Raw genomic sequence first — 15,702 nt, 5'->3', positions numbered from 1 at the left:
GGGCCCGCCAAGCCTCGAGCGCTATCTGCCTAAGGTGAGGGATGCCTTCGCGGAGGACTTTCAAAGGGAAACTGGCTCGTATACACGTTACAAATGGGGAAATCCACGAAAGCGCCCATGCAGCCAGCCCGTCCGCGGGATTTGAATATCGGACTGAACTACTAGTATTCAGAGACTTTGTTACTGTTATCTTCACAGAGGTTTCAGTGGTTTTCCTTAAACGTAGAGTGAATATCAGTTAGATTTCATCAGAAAATCCTTTGCAGACTTGTTTCTTCTAAGATAAATAGTTCACATGCGGTTTGTTGCACCAGCCATTATATTTTTAATATAATTTAAAAATAGACAGTCTGATATGCAGCTTTTAAAAGTTACAAACACAGATGCAAAATATATAAGAAGAATATTTTCTTTTTCTCCTTTTTTTTTTTTTCTCTTTTACTTTCGAAAACTGTATCACATATAACGAGATGACTTCAAAATATCGACCTGCTTTAGAGTACCTTTCTACTCATATCTACTATTTCAATATGTTTTTGTCAAAAAAGAAACAAATAAACCATAAAAAAATCATCGCGATAATTTAATCTGTGAGAAAAACGGGCGCACTTAGTAAGCAGAAATTTTTTTTAAAAAAACGCATAGGCTTTATAACCTTCACACCTGGTTTTTGAGAAAATACGCACTCAAACTGGTTCACAAGAGACGCGAATTTTAAGCACAAGTTGTAATTACCTGGAAGAGGACACTTCTCTCCGCAACCCGGATATCATAAACGTTCTCACAGTTCCCATACCAACCCATGAGGTGTCTATTTTAAAATGCTGAAGCGTCCAAATATGCAGAGTAAGAAAAACTTGCTCAGGAAAGTAGACCGCTCCTACCAAGCTATCCCATGACCTCAATGACACCTACATCGGATTACAGCACCTAGACTATCTTCACTGGTGGCTATTTGCGGCAAAACTTAGCCTCGTGAAAGGTTATATCAGCTTTTTACAAGGTCGGATTTTTCTGTCAGACGTTACCCCTTTGCAAGTTGGCCTTTCTTTCATTTCTCTAAATTCTCCGTCTTTCAAGAAACATTGTTGAAACACAGATAGACGCTCACTTCTCTGATATTATGCATTAAACGCGAGCACTTGCTACAGAGGTTAAATCAAGAAAAGAATGCGTCATATGCTAATTAATATAACACGCACTTGCATGCATACCAATATTTAAGAGAGAAAAAACACAGAGAAATGAATATGGAAGTGTAGCACACCAGTGTAAACTGTAAATTGGAAGAAATCTTAAAAAATCGGAATATAGTTTAAATAAAATTCTACTGACTTCGAAGGTGACTGACATAGGTCCCTCTTCACTTCACTTTTCTCTTCTTTAGAACAAACCTTTTTTTTTTCTGTTTTTGGGGAAGAGTCAGCCTCCCTTAACATCCACAGTTTTATTTAAAATCCACGCCAATCTAAGTTCTTTTTCCTTAATTTATAACACAGAAAAGTGATTGCAATTTTTTTATTAGATTAGGATTCTTATTCGTCCCATTTTTTGAGAGATATTTCCATTTTTGTGATAAAATGTATAAGATGCCCGAATTTACTTAAAATATTCTTTCTTTTTAAGTATTCTTCTTCCTGAAAAATGCAGTTTATTGATTTTATTTTTCCTCTACCCATGCAAAAATCTTGCGACTAACAGTAACTTATACGATGAGTTTGAAGATGTAAAAAAGTATTGTGAAAGAAAATTTGAAGAGAACAAAAGCATCAAAATACCTTTGAAAGTAACATTTGTTAATTTTGCGATTACAATTACATTAGTATATATGGTAAAAGTTTAAGAAACTTAGTTTTCAATTCAAATTCCCTGCACCCAATCCGGCCTGTTGAACATGTTCTTTCGTTAATGAAGTTGCATCGGTCTTAAAACTGATGCAACGAATGCGTTAATCCAAGAGTTTTTATTCAGAGGGAAAATTTCGTCCTGGTGGATATCATATATTCAGGGGGCAAATGGAGCCAATGGTTTACTTAACTGTTAAGTACGTGGTTTTAGTTTATGAACATGTAGAGTCATTAGGTTATTTTTATTGAAGCACGAGATATGAAAAATGAGCAATGCCCTCGCCGGGACTCGAACCACGGATCTCTCGAATACATGAGACCGCTACACCACGAAAGTATGCCAATAAAGCGGAAGAAACACCTTATAAGTATAAAAACTACTTACTCAAGTTTTGGCATTTTTAACATGCTATGTACGTTTTGCTATTTAATTCATAAAACATGTTAAAAATGATAAATCTATCTATGTATTTTTTTCGTTTTTGAAATGAGGGGGCTGGAGAATGATCTTCTGGCAATAGTAAGAGAGGTGTATGGAGCAACACAGGTTGAGAACCACTGCTTTAACCTTTCTGAAGGTTTGTCTTGTGCTAAAAGCTATATACAATATTACATATCAGAAAAATATAACTTCTGGAACGGGGCAATGAATCTAAAAATATTCTGATAAAACTTAAAACATAAATTTAACTTTTATGCTTTGCTTATGTGCTAAATTTTCTTATCAAACTATCCTGTGATTTAACATGCTATTTTGAAACAGAATTTACATTAGTTTCCCCCCCCCCAATGACGGGCACTTACCTATAACGGCAGAATTTACATTAAAAAGAAGTTAATATATACATTTTTATCCCAGTATCTATCACCACTAGTGCAATTCTCTGTTGAGTTCTGTTTTCTACACCAGCAAATACTTGACTTTAATAAATTGCTACATTTCTAAAGATAAAAGCATAATACTGGAAATTATGTTAATATCGTCACACATTTAAAACGTGACATGTTGCGCATTAAAGCAGGGTGACTTAATACATTTATTTCTCGTTTTCGTTCCTATTTTGGGAAACTGTCTCAAATTTTAAAACAAAAATTTGGAGATGTCTGCTTCAAAAATATTATGGGAACTGGAGCAAGAGGTATACAAAGTACATCAAGCGGAGTTAGGCAAAGAAAAACAGCAAATTTTAGAAAGAAAATTACACTATAATGAATAAAATTTAATTACAATAGCAGTTAAATTTCACAAAATAAAATAATTTAATGTTCTCTTTTTATTAAAGTAAAAATATATAATAGATCGGTCTGCAATCAGTATGACCGATAAAGTTTTTAGCTTTCAGTTGAAAGTCGAAACCGAATGTATAAAGCTGATGCAAATAACAAAGAGATTACCTCTGTATACATATGAAGAACTTTTAACTTACCTGTTTAAATTCTTTAGTTTGTTTATTGATTTTTCTCATTTTCACGTATTGGATGGTAATAATATCTGTCATTCAGCTGCTACTGATTTATAAGTTGCTTTAAATGTCGTTCACTCAACAGGTTGATTAATTCGCTTAGATTTGGAATCCCTTTTAAAATAATGTTTTTTCTCATAGAAACGAGTAATTAGCAATTCAGTATGAATAACATAGCTTCATTCTTTCCGAAGACATAGAATACTTTAACTACAGGTGACAGAACTCCTGGGTAACATTTCACCATGACAAACGAATACGAGCATTCAGTTTTGAAAACAATCGCCAAAATTTATTGCGTTTAAAGGAAATCGTGTGATGGGAATATTGTGAAAGCAATTTGTTTTCACAATATGTTTAAAGGTTTTGGTGCCCCCCCCCCTGGCTGGTAAAGTAGTCACTGACGCAGACTGCCGTACCGATGGGTCGGGTTCGAATCCTCGAGAAGGCAGGGTTTATTGTAATAATGTATGTGCATCAAGGGGCACTCAAAATACACGGCGAACCGAAAGGTAACTCTAGAGGTTAACGGTAGGGGAAGAGGGACATGTAATCCTCGGAAAGCCCTTTCCCTCTAGTACTCTGCAATAAAATTGAGGCAGAACCGTACCATTGTACGATCAATGGTGAAAATTCTGGTTTTTCTTTTACTTGTACCTGTATTTTTTCTCTACTTACTTCATAGTAACTTAGCAGACAGTGTAAAAGGTTAATAAACACCTTAAAAGGTGTAAATATTCATTTTCTTGTTAAAATTGTTGCAAATACGTTGCAAAATTTTCAGAAAACATTGGTTTCTTAGAGTATCATTCGTAGTTATCGAATATTCTGAATACTAATATATAAATCTCACCAAAATAATGAAATTAGCAATGCTTCTTAAAAATATTGCACTTGGATGACATTACTTGCCAGCGAATCTCTCGCTAATATTCATAATAAGCACTTAATAAACTCATGATAAGCAAATATATATATATTGCTAGACGAATCAGTTTTGACTACAGTATTTTTGGTCTTGTTTTCATGTACGAAATCAGAATTTCAGTATCGCGCAAAATATTTTCGGATATAGAATGAAAGAGCATATTCGAAAATATATAAATGCATGCACACCATCGGTGTCAAAGAAGAATGCAAATGAAGACAATTTATCACTTTTCATCAATAGTCGTGCATTTTTCGTTCGAGTTCTGTTTTCTCCATTAGCACGTTTTTGAATTTAATAAATAGTTATATTTTTAAAGTCAAAATCATATTACTAGAAATGGTGCTAATGCTGTCACAGAAACATGCTATTTTCTGCTGTACTTGGCCAGATTACCATTGCTCTTAAATTCCTCAATATAGTCAGCAAGTATATTGAGAGTATTGTTCAGATCTTTTCTCAGTATCAGAAGTTTTCCCCTAACATCTAGATCTGTATTCACCATTAACTACTTTGAAACTGATAGCGGCAGAAAGATAATTTCAAGTTTTGAAGTTCTTTTGCAACCTGTGGCTTCATATACTTCAAGGACACTTCATAACGCATTTTTTGGAGGGGGGAGAGTGTTAAGTTATCTGCCAAATACTTCCCCAGAAAATGTTTGCCAAGGTTTTTTAAAAGACTGCAGTACAGCTTTCTTCACCTGAATGCAGCTGCGCATCGAATTTCGGACCAAAAAATTATTTTCAAATCTGTGGCTCCCTCAATCACTTTTCCTGCGATTTTATATTTAGAATTTTGTGTCACAACTACGTAAAATCTAGGCTCTTTATAAACCATTGTTTTTATTTCATAAGCCAGAGCTTAATGTGTAGAAGAAGAAAATATATTCTTTTCAGAATTAGTTTGACAAGAAAAGACAAAGACAGAAAAAAAAAAAAGATTCAAACTTTGGATCAGGATTGATAAATTCATACTGATTTGTAGGGAATTCTCATTATCTTTATGTTCATGACGAGTGAAACACTGAAGAAATATAACATAGGTAATTATTAATTTTTCTGTACAGTTTAACCGTACGAGATCTCTGATAAGCTTTAATAAACAAAATTATGGCTTGTGTGCTTTTTACTTCGTTCCCATTAGGTCATAGGTACAGTAAATTTTGTATTATACTTAGCTTTAACTTAGTTGGTGAAGAGTTTACTCTAGTTAAAACAGCTGATATCAAAGAGTTATATGTCTTGGTTTGATCACTACTCTGCAATCAAAATAGGACTCGCCACAATGTATAATGAGCGTAATGATTCTTCTGATTCTTAAATGTTAACACAATACAGATTAGTTACCGTGTTGATACAACCTCTAAATATTATGCCTCTTTCATTAAAAGAATTAGCGATGCAGTAAAAATTCAAATAATTGCTGATGAAAAAGCAGAACACAAAAGAAAAATTTTCTTACCATTCATGGAAAGTATGGTGTCTTCATTCACATTTTTGCTCTACTGCAATGCTTACGATTAACTGAAAACCAGAAAAGGAATATCAAAGATGGCAGTAAAACATAAAGAATCAAATTAAAAATATTCCTAGCAAACGAAAATTAATATATTTGCATATAAAATTCAAACTTCAATGCATCTATAAAGTCTTACCAAGTATAGGAGGGCTTATCAACTTAGTCACTTAGAGCACTGGAGGAAAAGTGGTGAGTACCTCAGAGCGTATTCGCAGTTAGCACAGAATAATACATGAATACAAATCCATTTTTTCTAATTCTGTGTTAAATATTTTTAAGCGCCAGTGTAATTTTCTGTTCCTATACTTTTCTTGATTTTGCTCATATTATGCTACTAAAAAAGTTTAATTTATTTATTTTTGAATATTTCTAACAATGGTTTTAATCACTGATTCACAATGAAGCATTTTTCAGTCTTTCTATTTGCTCTTTATTATATAGACTTGAAACAAAATTTAAAATTTTATCTGAACTCCGTGTGGCAATATTTGTATTTGGGCAACAAATTAAAATCTTTTGGTTTAACTGAATATTCTCGAAACGCTCTTTAAAAAACTTTTCCTTGTGTTTTTTAAATTAGGGCCGAATGTACGCTCCGTGCTCAAAGTGTAAGCTAATATTATCTCATTTGAGTTTACTTTCTTTGAGCTAAGTATGCTTACTAAAATAACTGTGAGCAGATGAAAATTGTTATGCGTAACAATGACCTTAAATGAATGAAATTAAAAATACTGCGTGATATAAAGTAATACTGTTTCGTTATCCAAACTTAGTCATAATTTTAGGTCTATATACCGGGATTTTTCTAACTACGTCGGACTTAATTAATACGGCTCCATTATTAGTTTTGAATTATGCAGAAGAAAATTTCCACGGAAATACTAAATAAACTTCAACGCCACTTCTGTATTATGACATTTCTATACCTTTTTTTTTTTTTTTTTTTTTGACAATTTGTTAGTATATTAATGTTTTCCTAAATACAAGGAGATCCATCTTATCCTGATGGTGGGTGTATTTTGGTCTAGAATGTGACCTTAGAAATTCGCGCTCATCGTGGAGGCTAGAAATGCACCACTAATATTTTTTGTTGTTTTTACTATCGACATATTTCCATTCATTTTAGCTGACATTTTTCATAAGTCTTTATGTGTTTTGCTTATTTTTTCCAACCCCCCTTTTGACAAATTAGCATTCTTTCTTTAAAAAAATAAACAAGAATGCTGGGAATACATAATTTATACATATTCTATGCTCAAGCCGAAAGTAGGCAAGTAAGAAGATATCTAAAATGTGAAAGGGGATTTAGAAAACAAATTTTACTCCTATAATTGTGAATTTAAATATACTAAAAATAAATTTGAAGAATTTATAAACTTAACAAACCACCAGTATGCTCTATCCGAATCGCTAAATAACTAGTTTTTTAATTCATCTTCAAAAGTGAATATTTGAGGAATTGCTTGTTATAGAACTTCCGAAACAAATAAGCAATTTGCTAGGAAAAACGCATCATTGTACTAATCCAAAATTAAATACCGTATTCGAAACAAAAATTATAAATGGCTTGTACCAATAACAGCGAACTAAAAGGAAAGCAGCAAGTAAGCTACAAAAAGGATTAATAATAATTATAATAAACCCTACATGTTTTTAACTGCAGATCGAGCAAAATTCTGACATTATTCCGTAGACTGACCTCACGTTGCAACCTGGTAGCCTTTAACCCTTTTGCTTGTGCTTCGAATAAGGAAATCGGGGCTCTTCCATCTTTACTTACAGCCCCCGGCTACAATCATTATTCATGAAAATTATGCTTCATAGAACTTTCTTCTCTCTCGGAAAGAAATAACAATAAAAAGCTATTACATTTGCGCGGTCAAAGCATTCGAGCGGCGAGTTAGGGGTGATATATTCAGTTTGACAATCGCAAGCACCTCATTTCTCCGGCGCATTCTCACGTCATGCATTTCTCGCTCTGCTTTCAGTAATACTAAAATGCCTTTTGCGAATTCAGTAATACTTGAATTGAATGTTTGAGTCATTGGATGCTCCGAAATTACTACCTTTCTTCCCTTGTCAAACAAACAAATAAATGATAATACATAAAAGATCTGAAAGGAATGAAAAATTAACGGGTATTTTGATAGTCCGCATATAATCTACCAAAGTATAGTCATTTTGATAATCCGCTGATACAATTAGTCGATCATCTAAAATTAGTTGTTTGAAATCACCTTATAGTCTAAAAATATATTTCATGTATATGTGCATTACCTAACAATTGTTTCAAATCAGTAGTTTTCTGAGTATTAATAGTAAATACATGAATCTGAATACTTGCTTTTGCAGAAACATTTTGATACCTTGTTGTTTGCAGGGTCAGTGGGTTAGACCTCTCCAGTTGCACTTCTGGATTCTTTTGAGTTAATTAGATATAAATAAATATTATACCTCAAGGATTTCATAATCGATGGAATTTTTAGCCTTTTTCATAATTAAGTCATGAAATTATCATAATTAAATCTCACATTCTTTCCCTTAAAATATCTTCAAATGCTTTTATTTTTCATCTCGCATGAAAGATCAATAGACTATGCAACTAAACATTCTCGCTATTTTTTGACTTGATTGATATTTTAAATCGGTAACTTGCAACTATTTTTAAAATGTCAGTTTTTCAAGCAGAGCTGACTACCTCTTTAATTCGGTATTTCATAGTCTGCTGAAATCATCGGCTGATACTGTGTTAATTAAAAAAAACTTGCAAATTTATAAATTATACAAATAAATTTCTTGCTGTAAGTAAAATTTTACTAGGTGATATTAAATTATTCCCTATTACCAATTAATAATTTTGTATTTTAATTAAGATCACAGAAAGTATTTTATGACAACAGATATTTTTAAACAACATCAACAAATGTATTTTCTCAGGAAAAACAGTCATATTTCCTTTTAGGTTATTTAAATGCATCTTCTACAACTTAGATCTCAAGAGAAACCTTGCCTTTAAGATATTTTTAAAAAGGTAATCAAGTATGCCACATAATTTGTTAAGGAAATCACAACATCGCATCAAATGACTTTAGAGAAGCTCATATTAATAATTTGAATGTATTGTATTAAAATGCATTCTAAAAGAACTAACCTGTTACAAAAATAAAGTGAAGGAAAAAGAATTGTGGTTTTGGTAGCTTAGTTAGTAGAGCACTCACCTGGCAGGCAAGAGGTCACGGGTTCACCTCTCGCTCAAGGCAACAATTTTACAACAGTTGTTCTTAATACTGCATAGTTCATTGTATTTTGAAAAGGAAAAAAGTGACAGGAAGCAATGAAAACGTCAACGGAGGTCTTTGTATACATCTAATTAAAGAATCTGTGGAAAAAATATTAAATTCCAAATTAAAGTTAAAAAAATAAAGCTTGGTTGATTTACAAACTAAAATAAAAGGAAAAGTTTGTTATCTAGTGACCACGAATCTCAAATATTAATTTCATATCAAAAATTAAATACACAATAATCCACGACTTCCATTTCAACAAAGTGAACTTTAATAATGGCATTTAGCCCTTTCGCAACTCATTTTCCCCGATTACAAAAATGCTGATATTGTATCTATTACCAAATCGGAATACCCGTAACGTATTGCAGTGACATTGCAACATGATTTCACGAAACCCTGGAATTCTGTAGAACGTTTTCAGGTTTTCCTCATAAAAATATTAATTTTTTCTTATTTTTTACATTTATTTATTTGAACAGTTTTATTACATTTTTGTTCACAGTTTCTCTGCTATCATATTTTAAACTGACAAAATAAATAAATAAATAAATAAATAAAATGGTATGAAAGTTTTAAAACCCCATACTGTAAAGAAAGATGATTTAACATACTTTTCTGAACGGATTTGTTGGAACATACCGTCGGAAAGCATATTCATAAAACGTGGTTCTTTCAGCGAATCAGTTTGGTTATACGCATCAAATGCGCTTACATTTATTGCTCATTTGAATCAAAATAAATAATGAATTAATGAATATTTTGTTCATCCTCTGAAGGTTTGAGAAAGTGTAGAAACAAATAATAATATGTATGGGAAAATAAATAAATAAAAATATTGTATTCAAATTATTTGGCAATTATCGATTAAGTGATAATAAAATTAGTAATGATCGTTGGATTATTCTATGCGTTATCGGCATGACGTGAGATATAGATATTTTATACAATGCCTAAACGATATCGACAATTTACTAATTATGTATTTACGAATGAGTCATTACTTGCAAGTCTCTATGCGGTGTCTTCAGGTGGTCTATGTAATATTTCAAAGGCTGTTTTAGTAAAAACTGTTCGAGAAATTTATTAAGTGTCGTCGAAAATAAGTTGAGTTTGTTGAATTTTCTGAAGCTGAAAAATATTTATATTTACTTTTATTCTATACAAGCTCGTTTCCTTAGAGTTTTGATTTGTGAAAAATTTGTTTTCATGTGCCAATTCTAGATTAAGAAATGGGAGAAATAAGAACCAGACTTCTAGAAATTTAACCAATAATTTGTACTTTCTGTGGTGATTTCTTTTATGGACAAGAACTGCTAACACTGTAATACTGAGCTCTTTATGGTTTTGGGTTACATTATAGAGTCATGTCTCTCCTAATCAGATTCAGTTATTCCCTGCTTATCGCATATCAAAGATCAAAGAATATTTTCGAAAATTAAACACTTTAAATGGTGTGTGAAGTGCGAAACGTTTCAAACCTAGAATATACTGTAAGATTCGGAATACAGTAATCGTAATGTACTCATTGCTGTTTTTCAGTGGATATCTGTGCTATAAGCAAAACCATGTACTTGGACTAAGGCTTTTTTTTTCATTGCTTTGATGGAAGGCGTGAAATTATTTTGTCAGCTCATGAAATTATCCATGATGCCATATATTCATGTGCAATATTTATTCATCACTCTGTAAACCTTTCAGATTTAATGTTTAAATAGAATTTTATACTTTGTTCCTAACTTCATACGCAAGAGAGAGAAAATGGCTTAGGTGTAAAATCAGTCTTTCTCATACTTTCCGAAGTCATCACTCCCTTTTTCTAACTTTTCTTATAATTCGTCTCTTAAGCTTTTCGTGTGTATGTAATTACAATTCGTCCGAAGTTATGTCGAGCGTAGAAAAACAAATCTTTATGCATAGGAACACGTATAATGTGTTTTCTCCTTCTTTTCCGCATGCCTTCCTATTGTAATTGGAAACACACTCTATGCGTATTCGAGAGGTCCAGTGTTCGAGTCCCGGGGACGGCACTTCACATTTTTCATGTCTCCTTCAAAATAAACTAATGACTCTACAAGAGGCGCCCAAACTAGAAGGCAGTGGATGATAATCTGTCACTACCAGGATTTGACGAATGGGCCCCCTCATCCCTAGTCGACCTTTAAGAGAGGAGTATTTAAGGAATTTTTCTCTCTCCTTTCCATATGCCTTCGTGGTATTACTGGAAGCATGCTCGACGCATATTACAGAGGTCCAGGGCTCTAGTCGCGTTGAGGGCACTGCACATTTTTCACGTCTCCTGCTACAAAATAACCTAATGACTACACATGTAGCCACAAATGTAACCTTTATACGCTAGAAGTACAGGAAGAATATAAGATAAAAGAATGCAAATAAAGCAATATAACATGTTTATCAGGCATAAATATGTTGCAGTTTAAGAACAAGTTCCTTCCATGAGCGACGAAGCTTACCTCGCAATGTGCACACATGAATCAACGATCAGCTTTTTCAACGAAACCAGACCTCTCAACTACTCTCGCGACGGTGTCAGCGTCAACGGCTTCGAAACTCTCTCACATAAATATGGTGACTACCCATGAAAACTACTTCGTACGAATTTATAGAAGAAAAAGTTAAGCTTTGAAAAAAAAAATATAAATTTATATTTGCCTTTGTTCACTCTTTAAGGGATTTTATGACATTACTATGTAATAACCATAGATCAGAATTTCTGAAACTGTAGTCCGTGGTGCCTTTATGACCCTCCTAGATTTGCAAAAATGTCTTGTTATTTGTAAACGATAGTAATTATATTTTATATTATTTTTTGCTGATGACATGCACTAAGTTATACAGGCAGTTCTGAAATTCTGAATTCTTTGACAGTTCTGAAAGCCGATGAGAAATTAAAAGGGTTTAATTGTAAGCTTAATTTTTGGGTTAGCTGCACAGAACATGAATATTTTTAGCCCATTCTAACCATCGTAGAATCATTCATGGAATCATATTTTAGTAGAAAATTATATTATTATTGGGAAAGAATTATGCAATGACATATATTTGTATTTCGAAGCTCTGAGGTCAAAATTTGAAACTTCTTTCCTAAGTGGTAAATATAACGAATTTTCCTGGTTTCTTGATCCTTTCCACTGCGGTTTTGAAAATAATGTATCAGTGAATGAAAAGAACAGTTAATTGAACTAGCTAATGAGACCGGATTTAAAAGTTAAAGTCCTAGCAGAAAGTATCGTTAATTTCTTGAAAAAAAATAAAAATGTGAAAATGAAATATAGTGAGCTAGCTTCAATGTTGCTTAAAGTTATAATTCAGTTTGCTTCTACATATCAGGGTAAGAAAGGATTTTTATCACTAAATCATATAAAAACAAAGGACAAAAATCGACTTCATGTATGTGCATCAGGCTTAAGAGTACCAGCGTACATCCAGACATAAAAGAAGTATCGGCGAACTCATCCATGTGAGTACCAACATTATTTAAATTTTTTTAAATATGAGAACTTACATTAGCCAAACCCTAATAACCTAAAACGAATTTTTCTATTAACTTAATACTAACATAAAATTAAATTAATTTTAATGAATTGTATTTAAAAAAAAATATAAGTATATTGCTAGTATCATATGCTAAGATATTGCTTTGGTTTGGTTTATTAGATTAGATTACGGCAAAGCACTCGAGGGCTATCTGCCTTAAGGGAGGGATGCCCTCGTGGAGGACGTTTTAAGGGAAACCGGCTCGTATACACGTTACACACGGGGAAAACCACGAAAACACCCATGCAGTCAGACCTTTCGCGGGATTCGAACCTCGGACCGAACTATCAGTGTTCAGCGACGTTACCGTTGGGCCGCTGGGTTGGAAAAGGAGAAGAGTAAGATTGTGCGCTAAAGATCGTAATTTGTAAAAGTGGTTTCACTAGAAAAAAGTTTGAGAAACGCTGACGTAGATGAAATCACCATAAAATTGCTAAATTAACATATGTCCGAATATGTCCAAACTGGCCTTACCCTAAAATTCTCTAAGAAGCATACATTTTCATTATTTAATTTTTCTATTTGAATATAGCATTTGAGTATATTTCATATGCAATTTCCATAATTTCCATTCCATTTATTTATGGGGTTATGCGCTGTGGGATATATTCTGACATGTAAGAAAAATTTGGAAATATTTTGTTCATAAATTTTAATAGATTTTTATTTTAATTAACGCACAAGAAATCTTAAAGTATGTTACTGATTATTATCTTATCCTTTCCTTTGCTAAAAGGAGTTGTACGTCAAGGGAATTTGAAGTTGATTTCTTATTTTATTCTTGTTCATTTTCACAGCTGTAAATATTTTTTTTTTTTTTTTTTTGAGTTGCTGCTGACAACGGAGGCATATATAGTTTAGAATAATATTATTAAATCGAGAAACACTAATTTTTCCTTTCAAAAATTTCATTCCATAAAACTTTGAATAAACCTTTTTTCTGTTCTTTTACACTACTTGTTAGATACATACTCTATCAAATCTTTATAGTTATACACATCAGTAAGATTTGGTAAGTGCAAAGCGTTCAGATTTCGGCAACTGCTAGCACTTTTTAAAACACCATTTCTGAAATTTTAATTACTCAAAAACTTGGTTAAGAATTTTACGAATTTTACGGTTAAATATTACGAACATAAAATAAGCTTTAGGTACGAGATTTTGTAGTAAAGTAACGGTATAGCATATTAAATACCGTTTTTGCGTGAGGTCTAAATTCATATTATTTTATTATTTGGAAAGAAGAAAAGACTCGATCTGATAGTAAACGTACTATAGGGAAATATTTTATGAAATTTTCTTATAAGAAATTTATCTTTTTATAAAAACATATCTTACATCAACTTAAAAGACAATTCAGCCAAAGAGTTTCAGCTTTCAGACACAGAAAATACGACAAACACAGAAATATATATTAAGCGGTGAGTGAATGCTTACTGAAATGAATTTAGATGAGAGTGAAGTTTAGGAAAAAATGGCATTGAAGAAATACTTGGCCATCTATGTAGAATTCTTAGTACTACAAATTTATAAACTGTACTAGATCTAGAAAGAAAGCACTAAGCTTAGTCACTCTGAACTAAAAATTTATAAACTATATTAGGTATAGAAAGAAAGCACTAAGCTTCTTTCTGTATCTCTGCACACGTTCTTTAGTGGTAAACCGAGAGGTAGAATTCAGTGGGAAGCAACAACTCTTGTGCTCGTGTTGATCAAAAGGTAAGCAAAGCACATCAAATGTGGTTTACGAGCCTATGATCCTATACAAAAATTAATTTTTGATTCTTCTGTAGAGTTCTGTAGTTGTTTAATGTTTAATTAGTAAATAATTTAATCAATTGATTAAAGTTATTATAAGGAAAGATGCACAATTCCTACGCATAAGTAAGAGAGGTAATGTTTTCTGTCGAAAAATGCGATAAGGAGTTTTCAAAAAGGCAGTTTTACTTGCTATAACGGAGGTTCCCAAACTTGATTTAGCATGCTTGAATTTAACGACATAAAAAAATATCAAATAAAAATAGGTTGATTTTAGAAAAGCAACGAAAGCTTTAACAAAATCAGTCTTATTCAAAAGACTCCAGATACAAAATTAGACTATGACCTAAGGTTTTGAAAACCCTAGTATCTCGCATAAATTAGCATAAATTACGCATTTAATCAAAATCATTGGTGACCTCAACACCGATCAGCAGCGATTTTGTTAAATGTATAATTTATGCTAGTTCTTACGAATTTTGTGCGCAAATTGCAAAAATGAAAATGGGCTTTTCTTATCGCTCGTGTTTTATCTGTAATATGAAATTACTTTTCCTTTTATTTAGCATTAGTTTTGCTTTCCCTCACATGATTATTCAAGTACCTTTTGTGTATGAATGGTTTTATAAATAGATTTCAAAATAGGAGGAAAATTGTTTAGTGGCACATACGTATTTCCTCCAAAATCGAAATCTGGGATATTTATGCGCAAAGAAATCTTCATTGATAGATGGATAATCGTAGTTTGTATAATTTAGTGGCACTTGAGCACAAAAGAAGCTTCCTCGATTATATTTTGGAATGATAACTTTGATTATTTATTTACTTTAGTAAACTTTTAGACTATCGGAATGCACAAATATAGATTTTGATTACATATTTATATTACATTATGTTAGAATTTAAAACATTTTTTTATGTCGCGCGTTAACTAAGATTTTTTCTATATTCTAATTTTTCCTGATTGTATTTTAATTTCTGCTTCTTTTCAGAAAAATTCAATCTGAGCAATCTATTTAACAGTCTTTGTATTCAGAACTTTCTTTGAGTGTTTTGATGAAATTCCATAATTTCAGACGAGGTTTTTGCATACCTATGTTGAATTCGGGATTCTACAATATTATTTCCTGTATGCTTCTCCATCTACAGTTTCACATTTGCACAAAGGAAAATTTTCGTTATCTAAATGACTGGCAATATATCAACAAATTCTCGTAATTTAAGTTCTTTATCCTGTTAAGCATCCTTTATCGACAAGTTGCTGATTAAAATGAGCTAATGATATACGCAATCAGATATTTTGGCAGATTTTTGTTTTTCATTTTATCGGTACAGATTTTATT

General features: G+C 32.2%; 1 long non-coding RNA gene across 2 annotated transcripts in view; it reads right to left on the bottom strand.

Moving 5' to 3' along the window:
• Positions 1-15,702, bottom strand: part of LOC118201721 (uncharacterized) — a 183,261-nt gene that overhangs the window by 23,076 nt on the left and 144,483 nt on the right. The window contains exons 3-4 of one of the 2 annotated variants that reach the window (XR_015038905.1): positions 8,978-9,138; positions 5,703-5,764 (exon numbers count right to left, since the gene is read on the bottom strand). This is a non-coding gene — a long non-coding RNA (uncharacterized LOC118201721). Of the gene's footprint in view, positions 1-735; positions 863-5,702; positions 5,765-8,977; positions 9,139-15,702 lie in introns of those variants that run through there. The other variant, XR_015038904.1, reaches the window with a different exon arrangement.

The sequence above is a fragment of the Stegodyphus dumicola genome, chromosome X2 (genome assembly GCF_044657685.1).
Source record: "Stegodyphus dumicola isolate Sdum_Otavi_A_Nest chromosome X2, ASM4465768v1".
Classification (NCBI taxonomy): Eukaryota; Metazoa; Arthropoda; class Arachnida; order Araneae; family Eresidae; genus Stegodyphus; species Stegodyphus dumicola.
The sequence above is the reverse complement of the archived record's forward strand: the minus strand, read 5'-3'. Positions and strand labels throughout refer to the sequence as shown.